Genomic DNA, 16460 nt, shown 5'->3' with positions numbered 1-16460 from the left:
GCCTCCCCCCCCCCCATATAAAGACAAGACAGGGCATGAAACTGCAGTAGGAAAGCAGCCGCCCTCCAGAGCTGTCACTTCTGGTGTTTGCACTGCATTCCAAAGCTCTTCCTCACACACCATCTCCCTGGTTTCCTCTGCAGACTCAAAGCTTCCTTGCCTTGCTCTGGGTTGACTTGATTGTCTTGTGAATAGAATGGGCTTCCTTCTGCTTCAGGGCCTTTCTATCTGCTCTTCTCAGATTTGTGCATAGCTCACTTCTTGGTTTAGTATCACTACTACTTGCATCCCCCCACCCCCTCCTTTGAGACAGGGTGTCACTATATAGCCTTGCCTTGCCTTGCCTGGAACTTGATATATGGTCCAGACTAGCCTTAAACTCCTGCACATCTGCCTCCCTGTGTTCCCAGAGTGCTGGGATTAAAGGTGTAGTGCCACAGTGCCCAGCTCACAGCTCCCTTCTTAGCATCAGTCAGGTCCCTGCTTATGTGTCAGCTCCTCAGAGAGCCTCCTGATCGTCTGGTGTGAAACTGCGCTTGACGTCTCTGTGTTCTTCTGAAGAAAACAAAAAGCAGTTTAATTATATCTACCACCTCCCTCACCTACATATTTATTGTATGTAGCATCCATTATAATGTAAGCTCTTTAAGGAGAAAGAATTTGCCTTGTGTGCCAGTGTGTTCCCATCCAGGGCTGTGCCTAACAGATGGTGGACACTGGGTAAATTTTTATTGGATATAAGCTTTCATTTAATTATTGGGAGAAAAAAATTAAACAAGGTTACAGTACCAAGAAAGGAATAAAGAAAGGAAGGAAGGAAGGAAGGAAGGAAGGAAGGAAGGAAGGAAGGAAGGAAGGAAAGAAGGAAGGAAGAGGAGAAAGAAAGAAACAGAAAAAGGAAAGAAAAAGAAAAGAAAAAGAGAGCACGTTACTTGGTAGGGCAAGATATGCAACCTTTATAATCCCAGCACCTGGGAACTGGATGCTGGAGGATCAGAAGGAGTTCAAGGGCAGTCCGTAAACACAAAACAACATACCTCCCCCTCATGTGCAAATATCCACACAAATGCTTTTTTTTTTCCTTTAAGCTTTTTTAATGTTGAGGATTTAACTGAGGTTCGGATGTCTAGTAACTTGCCCAGGACTTTTAATGCCTTGTCCATTTGACTTCAAAGATCATTTATAACCCAAAGATGATGTGCTACCGACTCCTAATTAAGTAGAATGTAAACACACAGGACAGTAAAAGTCAAGAGCAGAGACGTGACTTGTGGCTGCCTGGATGAGATCAGCGGAGATGGAGTCACTGGGAGGAGGCGTGGGCCTTTCAGACGGGTGATGTTTGGGAAGACGGGGACGGGAGGGAGGCAACACTCTGTTTCACCCCAGACCTTGTAGGCTATCGACTGTCCACTATGATCTTGGCCTTGGCTGAAGAATCTTGTTTGGATTTTCCCTTCTCAGGACAGCAGTAAGGAGAGAGCATTTTCCAAAGAGCTATAGTAGACCCTGGTTCACTGGAGTCTTGACCACATTCTAAGTAGTAGGTATAGCTTTGGACAAGTTCAAGCAAGTTCTGATGAACTTCACAACTCTCAGGCAAAGTTACTTGCCTGACTGCTGAGCAAGGAGGGTGAGCCTCAGAGAAGACTTCTCGCAGAGTATCTTTCTTCCTAAAAAAACCAAAACAACAAAAAAAGTATATGTGTTGTATTGTGTGTTGTGTTTTCATGTGGGTTTTATTGTGTTTTCATGTGTGTTGTATGTTTACATGTGTGTTGTATGTGTTTTCATGTGTGTTGTGAGTGGTGTGTGTTTTCATGTGCATGGGTCAAGGCACATGTACCACAGTGATCGCAGGTGTCTCCCCTTCTACCTTGAGACAGGGTCTCTTGTTTATCCCCTTATAGTTAGTCTAAATGGCCCATGAGCCTCCCTGGGTGTACTGGTTAGTTTTGTGTCAACTTGACACAGGCTGGAGTTATCACAGAGAAAGGAGCTTCAGGTGAGGAAATGCCTCCATGAGATCCAGCAGTGGGGCATTTTCTCAATTAGTGATCAAGGGGGAAAGGCCCCTTGTGGGTGGCACCATCTCTGGGCTGGTAGTCTTGGATTCCATAAGAAAGCAGGCTGAGCAAGCCAGGGGAAGCAAGACAGTAAAGACCATCCCTCCATGTCCTCTGCATCAGCTCCTGCTTCCTGACCTGCTTGAGTTCCAGTCCTGACTTCCTTGGTGATAAAAAGCAGTATGGAAGTGTAAGCTGAATAAACCCTTTCCTCCCCAATTTGCTTCTTGGTCATGATGTTTGTGCAGGAATAGAAACCCTAACTAAGGCACTGGGGATTCGTCTATCTCCACTTTCCATTTGTCTGTGGGGCCTTGGATTTGTATCCGGCTTTACATGGCCTCAGGTCCTTGTGTTCGAGTGCTTTACCCTTTAAGCCATCTCCCCAGACTCCAAGGACATCTCTTCAAAAGATGATCAGGAGCCAGGTGTGGTGGCACACGCCTTTAATCCCAGCACTCGGGAGGCAGAGGCAGGCGGATTTCTGAGTTTGAGGCCAGCCTGGTCTACAAAGTGAGTTCCAGGACAGCCAGAGCTATACAGAGAAACCCTGTCTCAAAAAACAAAAACAAAACAAAACAACAACAACAACAACAACAAAATTGATCAGGGATACTGCTAATTCACGTAGGAGGTGGCCCCAGAACCAGCTTTTCTGAAAGGAAGTGAATAGTTCTGGCTGGTAGCCTGATGCAGAAGGGGGTTGTCTCCCTGGAGGTGTCCTCTTCTTTATGGAAGACGTGTGCCCTGCCCAGGTGCCTGGATTGTGAGGGCAGAAGCCACCATAGGCAAAGAAGTACAGGGGCATTTCCCAGGCAGCAGCTGGATGAAACCACTCAGGAATACCAGGGAAACCAAAGTCAGTCCCAGGAAAGAGGGAGAAGACAAAGGCAGACAGTTAACAGCAGACACACACAAAGATAAAGGGACAGGAAAATCTCGGGGTGCTGGTGGGTGTGTCCAGGAGGCCTCAGAGAGGTGAGGGTTCTGCATATAAACCTACTCACCATCCTTCCAGATCTTTTGTGAGGAAATATAACGCACCATCTGCTCAAATGCACTCAGTATCCTGCTCTCCCACACCCATGCGCATATCCTGCTCTCCCGCACCTACCTGCTGAGCGGAACCCACCTCTGAACGTGACATTACAACTATCCCAGGAACTTTACAAACAGTAGCTGATGTTGGTCCTAGGTGAAACTGATTATTTTCCTCAAGTGTCTATTCTAAGAATAATGTTTGAAAAATATGAAGAGGATGGGGCTGGGAAGATGGCTCAGTGGATAAGAGCGCATGCTGCTCGTGGAGAGGACCCATGTCTGAATCCCGGTCCCCGCGTCAGGGTTCATAACCACGTGTATCTCCAGCTCAGTGTCTCTGACACACGTGCTCACACGCACACCCACTTGAGAAAAAGCTGATATTGTTTAGGTCGTGCAGTTTAAAGTTGAGAGCTAAAAATATACAACACAAATATTAATTCGAGGAGACTTTTAGCACCAAAATGCCACAGTAAGACTGCCAGCTCCTGTTTTATTTCTTCCTGCTCTTGATAAACTTGAAATCTCTGGCACCCCCTTCCCGCAACATCCTCTCTGTGCCTGTGACATTGAGACTTGGATGCCAAGTTTACCTGTGGGACTCGACACTGCTTAGGCTCCTTTATAGGCTGACTCCGAGTCTCCTGGGAGAAGGGATGGACCGGATGAAGGGTAACTGTTTCAGTGAATGTTCATCCCGCCCAGCTCTGAATTCTCAAGTGTGGCACCCAGTGGGCGCATGTTCTGTGAATGAAAGCCCGTTGGGAAGAAAGGCAGCTCGACCTGCCAGAAAGCATTTGGAGTGGGCAGGCTGATGACGGTGGATAACTCCTAAATCTTGTCACTCCTAAATCTTGTCGTTTCTTCCCACTCTGCTGTTGGTCCCTTAATGAAATCGGTGTTTGCATCCCTGCAGGTCTGGGCCACACAGTATGGGACTTTGGCTTCTTGAGATTCACGGTCTAGGGACCAGCAGTGACAGCCTCACTAGAGAATTTGTTAGGAAGGTCTTCATCTAGCCTGGCCCTGCAGTCATTGAATCAAAGCCTTCCTTAAGGTTCTCAAACTGTGTGTGTGCAGGATATGCATGCAGAAACCTTTCCTAAGACCACCTTCTGGGTCATCTGAGGCTCTGGCTTCAGGCTACTGCTGTTTGGGGCAAAGGGTAGCACCCCCCCCCACACACACAGACACACACACAGAGACACACACACACACACAGACACACAGACACACACACACGGACACACACACACACACACACAGACACACACAGACACACACACACGGACACACACACACACGGACACACACAGACACACACAGACACATACACAGACACACACACACAGACACACACACACACTGTAGAATGCTGAGGCTATAAAGGGTTGAAATCCTACAGCTGGGGCTGAGGTGTATGAGCTCAGCGGTTCTGCATGTGCTTAGTATATATTGTATATAGTATACATTGCATATAGTATATATTGCATATAGTATATATTGCATATAGTATATATTGTATATAGTATATTAGTATATATTGAAGTCCCGAGTCAATCCTCAGCTACACACACACACACAAACAAAATAAAATCTGTTCAATATCATTATTTAGTCTCTGTTCCATAATATCTTTTGCAGCAAAAAAGGCATGTCTGTTAGTCTCCTTAATCTGGAAGTAGAGGAGCCTTTTTTTGGTCTTTGTCTTTTCTGATATTGATATATATTTTAAATTAGTTTATTTTGTTTAGTTTATCCAGTACTGAGGATTGAACTGAGGAGAACCTTGCCCATTTTTGGTTTGTCTTGGAGGAGGGGCTATGGAGCCCTGGCTGGCCTAGAACTTGCTGTAAGTTCAAACTCAATATGTACACCAGGCTAGCCTCAAATTCACAGTAAACCTCCCATCCACGTCTCCTCTAAGTGCTATGATTGCAAGCAGTGCCACCGTGCCCCACCCTAGCCTTTATCTTTCACTTTGAAACAACGTCTGGACAGATTAATGACAGGCTTGCATTAGACTTGTTCTGTAGCTAATGTTCGCCTCAAACCTGTGGTCCTCCTGCCTCAGCTTTCCCAGTAGGAGGAACTAGAGCCTGTACCTCCAGGCCTGGCCCATTCCTAACGTTTTAATGGTTCAGCGTCATTCCTTGCTGATGGACTGAATCAAGTTCCAGCCTCCCACATGGCAGGTGTGGGTAGCTGAACCAGGAGCCAACACTGATTAGGCCCGTGTTAGTCCCCAAGTGAGGTGCTTTTCCTGGAGTTATCACTCAGGTCTTAGGACCGCTCTGGGAGACGAATTGCAGAAGGAACTGAGGCAGACTTCTTTGTCCGAGTTCTTGAAGCTACTCTGGAATGAAATTCTTACTCGAACCCAGGCCAGCTGGCCTTCCGAGGTGATTTGCTTAGTAAGTCCTCTTGCAGTGCATCCTAAAATGTAATTTTCAGATAAATGTATATAACACAGAATTTACCATTTTAACCCTTGAGAGTGGTCATTTCAGTGTATAATCACCAGCATTATCTAATTCTAGAATATTTCCACCATCCTGACAAGAGGCCCTATGTCTCTCTCCCATTTCCTGATGACCACTAACCCACTAACCTACTTTGGCATCTCTGGATTTGTGTACAGTGGAGTATGCCCAACAATGAAAGGTCCGATTGCTTATTCACACACACAGTAACACTTCGGATCACAAAACACGTTGAGAGAAAGACTCTAGATATAAAGGGCTACACAAATGAGATTCTACTTATGTGAACTTGTAGAAAAACGCTTAACTTATCAAAAGGGCCCAAGGATGAGGATGGCATGAGGGACCGTTTAGAAGGATGCAGTGCCCTAAAACTTGCTTGAGTTGGTGGCTGCTGCATGACACATACATTTACAGAAATGCATTGAACTGTCTACTGAAAAAAGAGGTTTAATATTTAAATTATTTCTCAATAAAACTATAAAAAGTCAAACATACTATGTGGTCCTAAGAGTTTAGGTACTGAGCATACCTTTTCTCACGCTCTGCGCCACCCTATCTTCCTGGGTGCATCTCCCACCCATCTGTCTCTGCGCCCAAATCCCGTGGGACCCTGGCTGTATTCAAGCTGATGTTAGGACTTGAGAAGCTGGAGTCCCAGGGAACCTGCAGCTTGGACTGTCTGTAGCAGTGTGGATGCAGAGTGGTCCCAGAGACTCACCGAAGCCAGGACTGCGACAAAGAGTCCCAGAGAGACTAGGTTCTTTCTGGTTGTGTTGAATTTCAAGTTTGAATCAGGTTTACATCTAAGTTTTTGGACTGGTGATATAGGTACGTGGTTTCAAAAGGAGCCATACAGTGAAAAATGTCCTCTCATCTAACTCACATGGGTTCTGTCCTTACCCTGTGTGGTACCCCCATACTGTGACAAACTTATTTCTCCTCCCTACAGCCTAAATGCCAGCACGAGAGTCTCCTTGTTATCACTCTGCTTCAGTGGCTGCCACACCTAGATCCAAGGTCTGACACTCTGTTGCATGGATGAATCATAACTTATTCAAGTCTTTTTTTTTATATAAATATCAGTCTCTACTTACTTTAGCAAATAATCCATTGTATAATCTTTTATGAATAGTTTTTAGCTATTTATTTATTTATTTATTTATTTATTTATTTTCAAGACAGGGTTTCTCTGTATAGCCCTGGCTGTCCTGGAACTCACTCTGTAGACCAGGCTGGCCTCAATCTCAGAAATCTGCCTGCCTCTGCCTCCCAAGTGCTGGGATTAAAGGTGTGTACCACCACTGCCTGGCAGTTTCTGGCTTTTTGAAAACATGGGCAAGTATATCTATGGGCTACGTACTGATTTTTAAAAACCATTCCACAAACACACCAAACAGTTTCATATTTCTAAGTCTGTTCCTTTTGCCTTTAAAAAATCCCCTCTTTTCTCCCAGACAATGACTGCTTCACAAGGCTCAGCTGGAGAACCGTTTTTACTGATTCCCCCCCCCCCCCCGCCCCCCATCTCTCCTCTTAGCATTCACTCCTACACCTTCAGAATTATCCCAGCATTCCACTGTCACCCACAGGGTTGGGAGCTGTTCCAGAATATTGGTTGGTAGACTCATCTCCAAACCTTTCAATATTTGGTGCATAGCAGGCACCGAGTACGGCATCCAATGCACTGAAGAGGAGACTGGGGCCCCTAAAGCATTGCCCTGCTGCTGTCTTTCGCTGTCAGCGATGCCAGTGGTCTCTTGTGGATTTTGAGGGTTGCTGCCAGGACAAAGATGAACTGTGGGTTTTCCCCTCCCCTCCTAATTCCTTCCTTCCTGCCCCGCCTCTTTCCCCGCTTGGGACTCTGTCCACAACTGCCTATGAAGGTCCTGCTCGATCCAGCTTGGACAGCAGCTATTACAGACTTTCAGAAGGAAACGGAAAGATGGAACCTTTGCTCCGCTCACTTCTCGGCTTCTTTTCTCCTCTCAAACTAAAAGAACAAAAGGCTTGGCAGTCAAATGTACATCCTAGGCACCACTCAAAAATACAGTCCTGGACACGAAGCTGAAGATTACTCAAACACTTCCCATTTAGGCGAATCACTGTTAAATCACCAAAGGGCAACCTGGGGTTCTTCTTTAAATAGACTTTGAGTTAAATGGCTGGACATGGTAGCGTGTACCCACCATCCCAGCACTTGTGTGTGTGTGTGTGTGTGTGTGTGTGTGTGTGTGTGTGTGTGTGCGCGCGCGCACGCGCGTCCACGCGTGAGGAGGGCAGATGGAGGATCTCAAACTCAGTGCCTGCCTGGAGTCTGTGGTTCTCTCTCATGGGAGAGGACTGTTCCTAGGAGATGGAGGACCCCTTCAGGGGCAGCAGGGACACAACACTTTGAAGCCTCTGTCTGCACAGGTCAGAGAGGTGGATGTGGACGGAAATAGAGGTGGCTCACTCAGGAAAGCCCTGCAAAGTGGTGGCTTGGCTCTCTGTGAGTGCTTTGGGACAGTGGTCTTCAAAATGACTCCCTTGCTTGCCTCAGAAAAGAAATTTGAGAGACTATGTTTCTTGTACTTTTAAAGGTCATTATCTAAAATGTTTCATTTTAGCTTTAAATGATGCTGTGCTTTATTATTTCCATCACATTATAAGTATTGGCATTTTAAAATAAGATTGTTACATCATTCCTTAAGTATATCCAGGGGAATCTAAATAGAATAACCCATCTATCATCCATTAAAAAAAATACACGAACAAGCTTTTCTTTAACAGAAATTTTATATCATTCTCTGGTCTCTGATCTTGGATTTCCATTACACGTGTTTCTGAGCATTTTAGTGTAATATTTTAGGCTGGAAAGGCATTTTTTTTATTGATCCACCTATAATATTTCTCTTTGATTTGAAAAAAATTATAAAATGGAGTCTCAGAGTCTTTGAAGGTTAAGAAAACCTATTGTCATTGTGTTGCTGTTTCTTCTTGAGACAGGGTCTCTCTGTGTAGCTCAGGCTGTCCTGGAACTCATGTAGATCAGGATGGCCTTGAACTCAGAGACCCACCTACCTTTGGCTTCCAAATGCTGGGATAAACGACATGAGCCATCATACCCAGCAAGAAAATCCATCTTGACTGTATAATGAATACAACATATATTGGTCACTTTTCTATTGCTGTAATGAAACACCATGAAGAAAAGCAACCTATGGAGGAAAGATTTTATTTTGACTGACAGTTCCAGAAGGAGAGGCCCTATGGTGGGGTAGGCATGGCAACAGGTCCCAGAGCAGGAAGCTTAGAGATCATATCTTTAGCCCCATAGAGGCAGCAGAGTAAACTGGAACTGGGGTGAGCTACAAACTCTCAAAGCTTGCCCACTGTGACATCCTTCCTCTAACAAGGCTGTAGTAGCTAGAGGTTCCATAACCTCCCTAGACAGCACCATAAGCATAGATTGAGTTTTCAGATACATGAGCCCGAGTGGGACATTTATCATTCAAATCACCACTAATACCTAATTGATGCAAACAACATAAGATACTACTTAAGAACTAGCTATGTAGCTCAAGATGGCCTCGAGCTAACTACTCCTGACTCACCCTCCTAAATTCTGGGATTATGAGCATCTGCTACCATGCACCGTAAACCAATTTTGGCATAGGCTTAAAGTTAGAGTCTGGAGTTGCTGAAGGGTTGCTCAGTGAGCGAGGACACTTGCCACCAAGCCCAACAGCCTGAGCTGACCTTGTCCTCTACACTCATGCAATGATGTGAACACGCAGGTGCTTGGAGCATAGGTGGTACTTGTATGTACCAGCAAGTACTACAGCTTAGTAAATGTCTGTCTTATGGGGTTTATGGTCTTGTTTATACAATAAGCAAGGTCATCTACCTTTACCTTCTTCATAGGTGCCATGAGAAAAGGGAAAGCAAGGTGACAGCAGGGCTAAGGTTGGGGATACAGCCCAGGGCTCCCCTAGCATTTACAGAGCCCTGGGTCTGAACCTCAGCTTGGCAGAGCAGAGAAAGGGAAAGAATGGGTTGTGGTTTTAGAAAGGTCATGGTGGGCCTCATTGAAAAGATGGTTTCTGTCCAAGGGTAGTAAGGAATGTAGATGCAGGTCTCTGGGAAAATGTGTACCAGGCAGAAGGCACAGCCTGTACCGAGGGAATGAGTGTGGCATCTCCTACCAGGAAGGCTGGAGAAGACTGACAAGTGAGTGGAGAGAGGCCAAGGTAGGAGGGGCGGTGCTCGACTTAGAACTCTTATGGAGTATGGAGACCTTCACTCCGAACAAATTGGGGAAACTTAATAAAGAAATGAGTTGAGGCTTTGTTATTTATTGATTTTGGTACTGCGGATCAAGCTTCAGGCCTTGTGTATGGTGGGCAAGTGCTTCACCACAGAGCTGTGTGTGTAGAAGCAGCCCTCACTCCCTCTGTGACAGAATCTCACTACTTAGCTCAGGAGGGACTTAAGCTCTCCAACCTGATTGGTGCGATGACCTGGGGCGTGCCATCACGCCTGACTGGCCGGGATGCGCCTCTAGCTGTTATGTTAGAAGTGGGAAAGCACAGAATGTGGCCTGACTCAGGTATGAGGTCACAGTGTGGGGGAGAACAGCTCAGTTTGTGACCTGTGAAGTTTGAGATGTGGCAGATAACCACAGTCCAGGATTCAGATAGAAGGGCTGAGCTGGTGATATCAATTTGACCGTTGTCATTGTGTGATGATGTCATATATCTCCGATGGCACTCAAAGTCAAGAGGCTGGGTGAGATCATTGAGAAAATATGTACAGATTGAAAAAAAAGAGAGAGAGAAGATTTAAGGAATGAGCCTGGGGCCACTCAGTGCAAGGTTAAATGGTTTGAGAGAAGAGGTGGAGCCACAAAAAGGACAAGGACAAAGAGACCAGGGAAACCAATAAGCTGAAACAAATAAACACCCAAAACACTGCTCTACCCAATGATTAGCCCTGTCAGCTGTCATAGAAAGGTCTATCAGAATGGGACCTAACCATTGCATTTAGGCAAAACAAAGCTCGTTAGTAACCTTTCCAAAAGTCATTTAGACAGAGTATTAAACTGTAAGGTGTGATGGGAGAGCTGCGGAGAGAGTGAAGGACCTACCACTGCGGCTGACAAGTGAAAGTACGGTACATCTATGACTTCATGTGTGTAGTCATATGTGTGTGTTTATGTGTCTGAAGATGCATGTGTATGTCTGTACGTGCATATTTGTGAACATGTATGTGGAATCTTGGGTGATTTTCCTCAGGCACCCCTTTTTTTTTCTTTTCTTTTTGAGAAAAGGCCTCTCATTGGGACCCAGGGTTCAATAATTAGGTTAGTTTTGCTGGCCAGTGAGCCCTAGGGATACTTTTGTCTCCCCTTTCCCAGTGATAGATTACAAGAAGGTACAGCTATGCCTGGCTTTTATGTGGGTTCTGGGTTCTCAAGCTTATCGCCAGCTCACATGGGTTAGTCTTAACATATTACATCACTCATTTTGGGACTTTACAGAAACGGTATTATACTCTAAGTATGCCACTCCTGGATGGGGGAACTAAAAGTGAAGTATCACCCTAAAACACCCTGGTAGAGGCTTTGCAAATGGGGCAGAGAGAAGGCTTTGGACGAGTGAAGTAACAGCTGTTGGTAGGCGCACGGAATGACCAGTGGAGAGGGGAACACTGACGTCACAGAAAGGAGGGAACAGTGGTCTGTGGAGCTGCTGACCTGGGGAGATGGGTTGGGACCACCTTCAGGGAAGAGCTCGCTTCAGCCAGTGTGTGAGCTGCTTCCTCAGAATTCAGACATTCTCCCTAGAAGGGAGGAGGAGGCTCATGAGACGGGGATGGTAAAATAAAGGTCACATGTCTGGGAAAGTGGAAACTTGGATGGTTTATTTAAAAAAAATTTTTTTTAAAATATAGTTACATCATTTTCCCTTCTTTTTTCTCCTTTCAACTGTTCTCACATGCCCTTTCTTTGTCCCTCTAGAATTCATGGCATGCTTTTGTGTTTTATATATATATATATATATACATATACATATACGTGTATATATATATATATATATATACATACACACATATAGGATGCAAATAATATATACATAAATTATACATACACATATACATTATACACATATATGTATATATACACACATATAATATATGTACCTAAATAAATAATATATGACATATACCTAAATAAATAAAATCAACTTGATCAGCCCATTTAATGTTACTTGAGTGTATATGATATCAGGACTGATCACTCAGTATTGAATGGCCACTTAAAAGACTCATCCCCGGGGAAGATAGAGTGTAAGGAGCTCATGGTAGAAAATACACTTCCCACTGCTTGAGAGAGGGAGAGCAGTGCCCCAGGGGATAGTCAAGTTCCCCTTCAGCAAACAAGCAGAGGGTGCCAGAAGGGCAATGTGAGGAAGAGCTAAGGATTCCTAGATCACATGGTCCTCATCCCACAGGGCCCTCACCGCCCTGTGTTCATGCCCTGTGGTCCTTTCCCCTTTACAAATGCAGTCAGTGCTTCCTTTTTTAGGTCCCATACAAGTCTGCGCATGAGATTATGTCGCATAAGACCATGGCCAAGGCAGGTGTTAGTGGTCCCTACTCTAAGGAGGCTGAGGCAGGAGGATCCCTTGAGGCCAGGAGTTTGGGTCAGCTTTGGTCACATCTCTTTAAAAGAGAGATAATGATGAGGCTGTGGAGGCAGCTCCGTTGGTAAAGTACTTAGACTCAGCATGGGGATCTGGGCTCAGTGCTCAGCACTCGTATTAAAGCTCCAGTACTTGTCACTCAGCATGAAGGGCTCCATGCTCAGCACTCCACGTGTGGGGGCGCACATCTGTGATCCTAGCACCGGGGAGGCAGAGCTAAGAGGATTCTTAGAGCTCACTAGACAATTAGTCTAGACAAATCTCTGAACTCCAGGTTCAGTGACAGACCCTATCTCAAAACAATAATAATGTGGAGTTTGACAGAGGAAGACACCTGACGTTGGTTTCTGACTTTCAGACATCCATGCACTGATATACACACATGTACACACCAGGTAGGAACACACACACACACACACACACACACACACAGGACTTCTGAGGGCAAGAGAGAAAAACATAATAATGATATAACCTTAATGCAGCGCCTATCTTAGCTGGCTCTGAAGAAGCAAGCCACCATACTGAAACTTCTTCTGCAGCAGTGTTTCCCAACCTTCGTACTGCGGCAAACCTTTAATAGGGGGTTTCATGTTGTGGTCACCCCCCCCCCCACCATCACAGAGTTACTTTTGTTGCTATTTCATAACTGTAATTTTGAGGTTATGAATTGTAATATAAATATCTAATATAAATATCTAATGTGCATAATATCTGATATGCGACCCCTGTGAAAGGTGGGTAGACCCTCAAAGGGGTCATGGCCCATAGACCGAGAACCACTGTTGTAGAGTCCCTGGGAGGACCTCTAGCTGACAGGCAGCAAGAGACTGAGACCTCCAGCCCTGTGGTCTCCGGGCAGTGGATGCTGACGACACCTGTGTGAGGGAATGAGTCTTCTTTCCTGGGGGGGGGGGGGTCTTGCTTCTGTAGAGGACCAGTGCCTGGACACCGCAGGAACAGTAGGTGTACTGCTTTAACCTTCTAAAGTGTACCGTGCTATACAGTCATAAATACCTGTTACAGATGGAATAGAAGTTGAGTGATAGATAGTAAGACAACTTAGTTTTAATATTCTTCTTTCAGGAGCATCCAAAGGGTCATGAGTTGATCTACAACCAGTTTTAATGATCTGCCAGCTGAAAGATCTTCCTTCAATCTTTAAAGTTGTATCCTTTGAGAGTGTCATACATGTATCTATACATTGTATATAGATCTTATCCACTCCAGGCTTTCTTACAACAGCTCCTGGACTCCCCCACTGGAATATCCTTTTCCTAACTTCATATCTCTCTCTCTCTCTCTTTTTATATATAACTCAATTTGTACTGCACCTATCAATTTTGATGACAATGAAGAATTGGATTTGTGAAGGAAATTCTACTATCGATTCATTTAAGTGATTTATTTTCTCATTGCAGACATCAACTTTTGAATTGTCCCTTTGGCTTACCCTGGGGGGGCAGTGTTACACATTGGTGTGTGTTGTAAAGTTTCTCCAACAGACTTAAGAAATGACTTGGTCTAACAGCTGTACTAGAAGGAACCCCGAGGGAAGGTGAAAAAGGAAACAAAAAGACAACATATAATTCATGTTTCCTAGACGTCTGAATAAATTTAAAGTTAGGGTCTGTCTATTTAGTCCTGGTTTGAAATTTGCCACGTAAATCCACCAGGCTGGAGCTCCTTCTGTCTCTGCTTCCCAAGGGCTAAGATTTACATGCATGGGCTGTGATTTAAAGCCAGGGACTATACGGCAGGCTTGTGTTCTAGCTACTAAGTACAATATTCATAAAATTATACAAGAAAGTAAGTACAAAGTCAAAATCAAAGACGGGCCTTTTGCCACCAAATGCACCACTTTTGTGGTGGGATGGACCCAGGGCTTTGTATATGGACAACAAATTTTGAACTGTCCCTTTACGTTGCCCTGAAAGTTTTAGATAGCGGACCACTTAAGTAATGAGAGGTAGTTTTGACTTGTTTTGTAAGGTGTGAAGTTCTGAAACTGAGCTTTCTTTACATCCCAGCCTGCACAACCTATTTAGCAGGTGTACACTTAAGCAAGTCTTGAAGGTCGCCTCCAACTCGAAATTCCCGCCTCTTTCCCAACTGCTCACGTTTGGCCACCTCGGGCTAGGCCCTGGAATGTGACTCCTTGACTGTCGCGCGCGCCTCCGAGCTCAACCTTTTGGAGCCGGTGTGATGAAAGGGACAGAGTGAGAGATCCGCTCGGAAGTAAACTGCTACAAACACCCGCACTCGGTCCAGCTGTGTCCACCAAGGTCTTCAAAAGCCAACCCAACCCGGCGGGCCTGCCCATCGCTCATCCCGAGCTGTCCCACGCTGCTTGGGTACTCTGTGAACCGCACTCCGTGTCTGAAGAGGGCATCCTGCGAAAAGGCGACTCCCCTCCGGCGCCGTTGCTCGCTCGCTGCTCAAACTCAGCCAGAGCCGCCGGGCTGCCCGCGGGCGCCTGCGCACTGGGACCCTCCCTGCTCTGGGCGGGAGGCGGGGGCAGCGGGGAGAAAGGAGCGCTGCGGGAGGGGAGCGGGGGAGGGAAGGGCCAAACCCTGAAATTACCCGGATGTGGTCTCCGCGCGCGCATGCTCAGTGTCCTTCCGACAAGTTGGCAGCAACAACACGGCCCTGGTCGTCGTCGCCGCTGCGGTAACGGAGCGGCTCGGGTGGCGGAGCCCGTGTTCGCGTCCGTCCGCCCGCCCGCCCGCCGTCCTCCGGAGGCCCTTCCCGCGCCGCGCTCCGCTCCGCGGCCGTCCCCGGGGCGGGAGCGCGTGACCGGAGCCGGCGCCCGCGAGCGAGGCCCCCCGCAGCGGGGCGGCTCCGGAGCTCCAGCGGCCCGGCCGGCCGGCGCGGTCCGCGGCGCGGCGGGGAGAGGGGGCCGCCTGGGCCGGACGCCGCGGGCGGGGCCCGGGAAGCGACAGCGAGGCGAGGCGCGGTGCGGCGCGGAGCCCAGGTAACGCGCGGTCCTCCCCTAACCGGGGCCTCGGCGCCCGCGCTTCCCCGCCCCGGGGCGGGCTCCCGCGGCGACCGGCGCGAGCGTGGGCCCAGCGGGGCTCGGGTGGGTCGCCCCCGCGCGTCCGGGGCTTCGCGTGCCCGCGCGTGGCTCCCGGGCCCCAACTCCTCTCGCAGTTAGGCGAGCCCGCCGTCCCGGGAACTCGGTCGCCGGTCCCCGTCCGTGCCGCCGCTCTTTGTTGTTCGGGAGGAGTTTGGCCGCGGCCCGGGCCGTCGCGTCGGCCCGGCCCGAGTGCGTTATGCCCGGGGTGCCCCGGGTCGGGTCCTCGTGCCTTCCCCACCTCCCCCACCCCCCAGCAAGTGTTTGTTTTCTCTTTGTCCCCACTTTCTCTTCCTGGTTGTGTGCTCTGAGTTTACGTTTGTAGCTTTGATTTGTTTACTTTTTGGGTATTGTGGGTGATGGCGGCGTGCGGGAGACACTCTTAGCGCCAAACTGAACCACCCTCCCCTAATAAAACGTGTCTCCTAATAAAAGGCGTAGTTTATTTTATTGTTAGGGCTACATGCACGGAGCGTGAAATTGGTGGAGGGTGGAGGGCGTTGGCTTCAGCACCCCAAACTGCTGTTATGATTTCTCAAGCCAGATTTTCAAAGACAAGGGCGTGTTTAGTTAACTTGAAAGGTTCCTTTGCCAGAGGTTTTAAAAAGCCCTGTTTATTGATAGCTCCTCCCCACTGCCCCACCCCACAAAACCTGGAGTAAACTTAATTTTTAAAGTTGGTTTTCAGGTAATTCATTTTAGAATTTATCAGTGCCTTCAGTTTCTGATAACTTAAGGTGGGATTGTCACTTACTTAGAAATAAAGTAACGAGATAAAGAGGGAGTTATTTTAAGTACCTTGAATTCGTGTTCTGCAGGCTTGTAATCTCGCTTAATTTTTTAACAATCGTTGAATTTTGCCAGATTTAGCATCCTTTTCCTCTCAGTAGTAGCTTGAGACTTTGAACGTTTTAAGAATCAGGTTCAGGACTTTCTGCTGACACAAACCGTGTGGAATCTTAACTGAATGTACAGAAATCTATTATAAATTCCACAAAGCAATTAGATTTCAAGCACCGCATTTGAATAGTTTTTGTTACAGATTTTACAGGTTTACCTTGCATTCAGGATATGAAGCGCTTGCAGTTGAAATGTATGTAGCATAGGCTAT

At 46.8% G+C, this 16460-nt stretch overlaps 1 protein-coding gene and 2 long non-coding RNA genes across 8 annotated transcripts in view; 1 reads left to right on the top strand and 2 right to left on the bottom strand.

Moving 5' to 3' along the window:
- Positions 1-1086: 1086 nt before the first annotated feature.
- Positions 1087-7352, bottom strand: Gm32548 (predicted gene, 32548). The gene is made up of 3 exons (NR_166872.1): positions 7230-7352; positions 3701-3851; positions 1087-1673 (listed from the first exon to the last, which is right to left on the bottom strand). It is a non-coding gene; the product is annotated as a predicted gene, 32548 (long non-coding RNA).
- A 4122-nt stretch (positions 7353-11474) lies between these two features.
- Positions 11475-14754, bottom strand: 4930578L24Rik (RIKEN cDNA 4930578L24 gene). The gene has a single exon (NR_155448.1). It is a non-coding gene; the product is annotated as an RIKEN cDNA 4930578L24 gene (long non-coding RNA).
- Positions 14755-14888: 134 nt separating this feature from the next.
- The window catches only part of Smad4 (SMAD family member 4), a 69002-nt gene continuing 67430 nt past the window's right edge, over positions 14889-16460 (top strand). For 4 of the 6 annotated variants that reach the window (NR_157374.1, NM_001364968.1, NM_001364967.1 and 1 more), the window contains exon 1: positions 14889-15250. The gene's annotated coding sequence lies outside the window, so the exon portion shown is untranslated. The remainder of the gene's footprint in view (positions 15251-16460) is intronic. The other 2 variants (XM_006525701.3, XM_011246855.2) reach the window with 1 other exon arrangement.

This window comes from Mus musculus, chromosome 18 (genome assembly GCF_000001635.26).
Source record: "Mus musculus strain C57BL/6J chromosome 18, GRCm38.p6 C57BL/6J".
Taxonomy (NCBI): domain Eukaryota; kingdom Metazoa; phylum Chordata; class Mammalia; order Rodentia; family Muridae; genus Mus; species Mus musculus.
The sequence above is the reverse complement of the archived record's forward strand: the minus strand, read 5'-3'. Positions and strand labels throughout refer to the sequence as shown.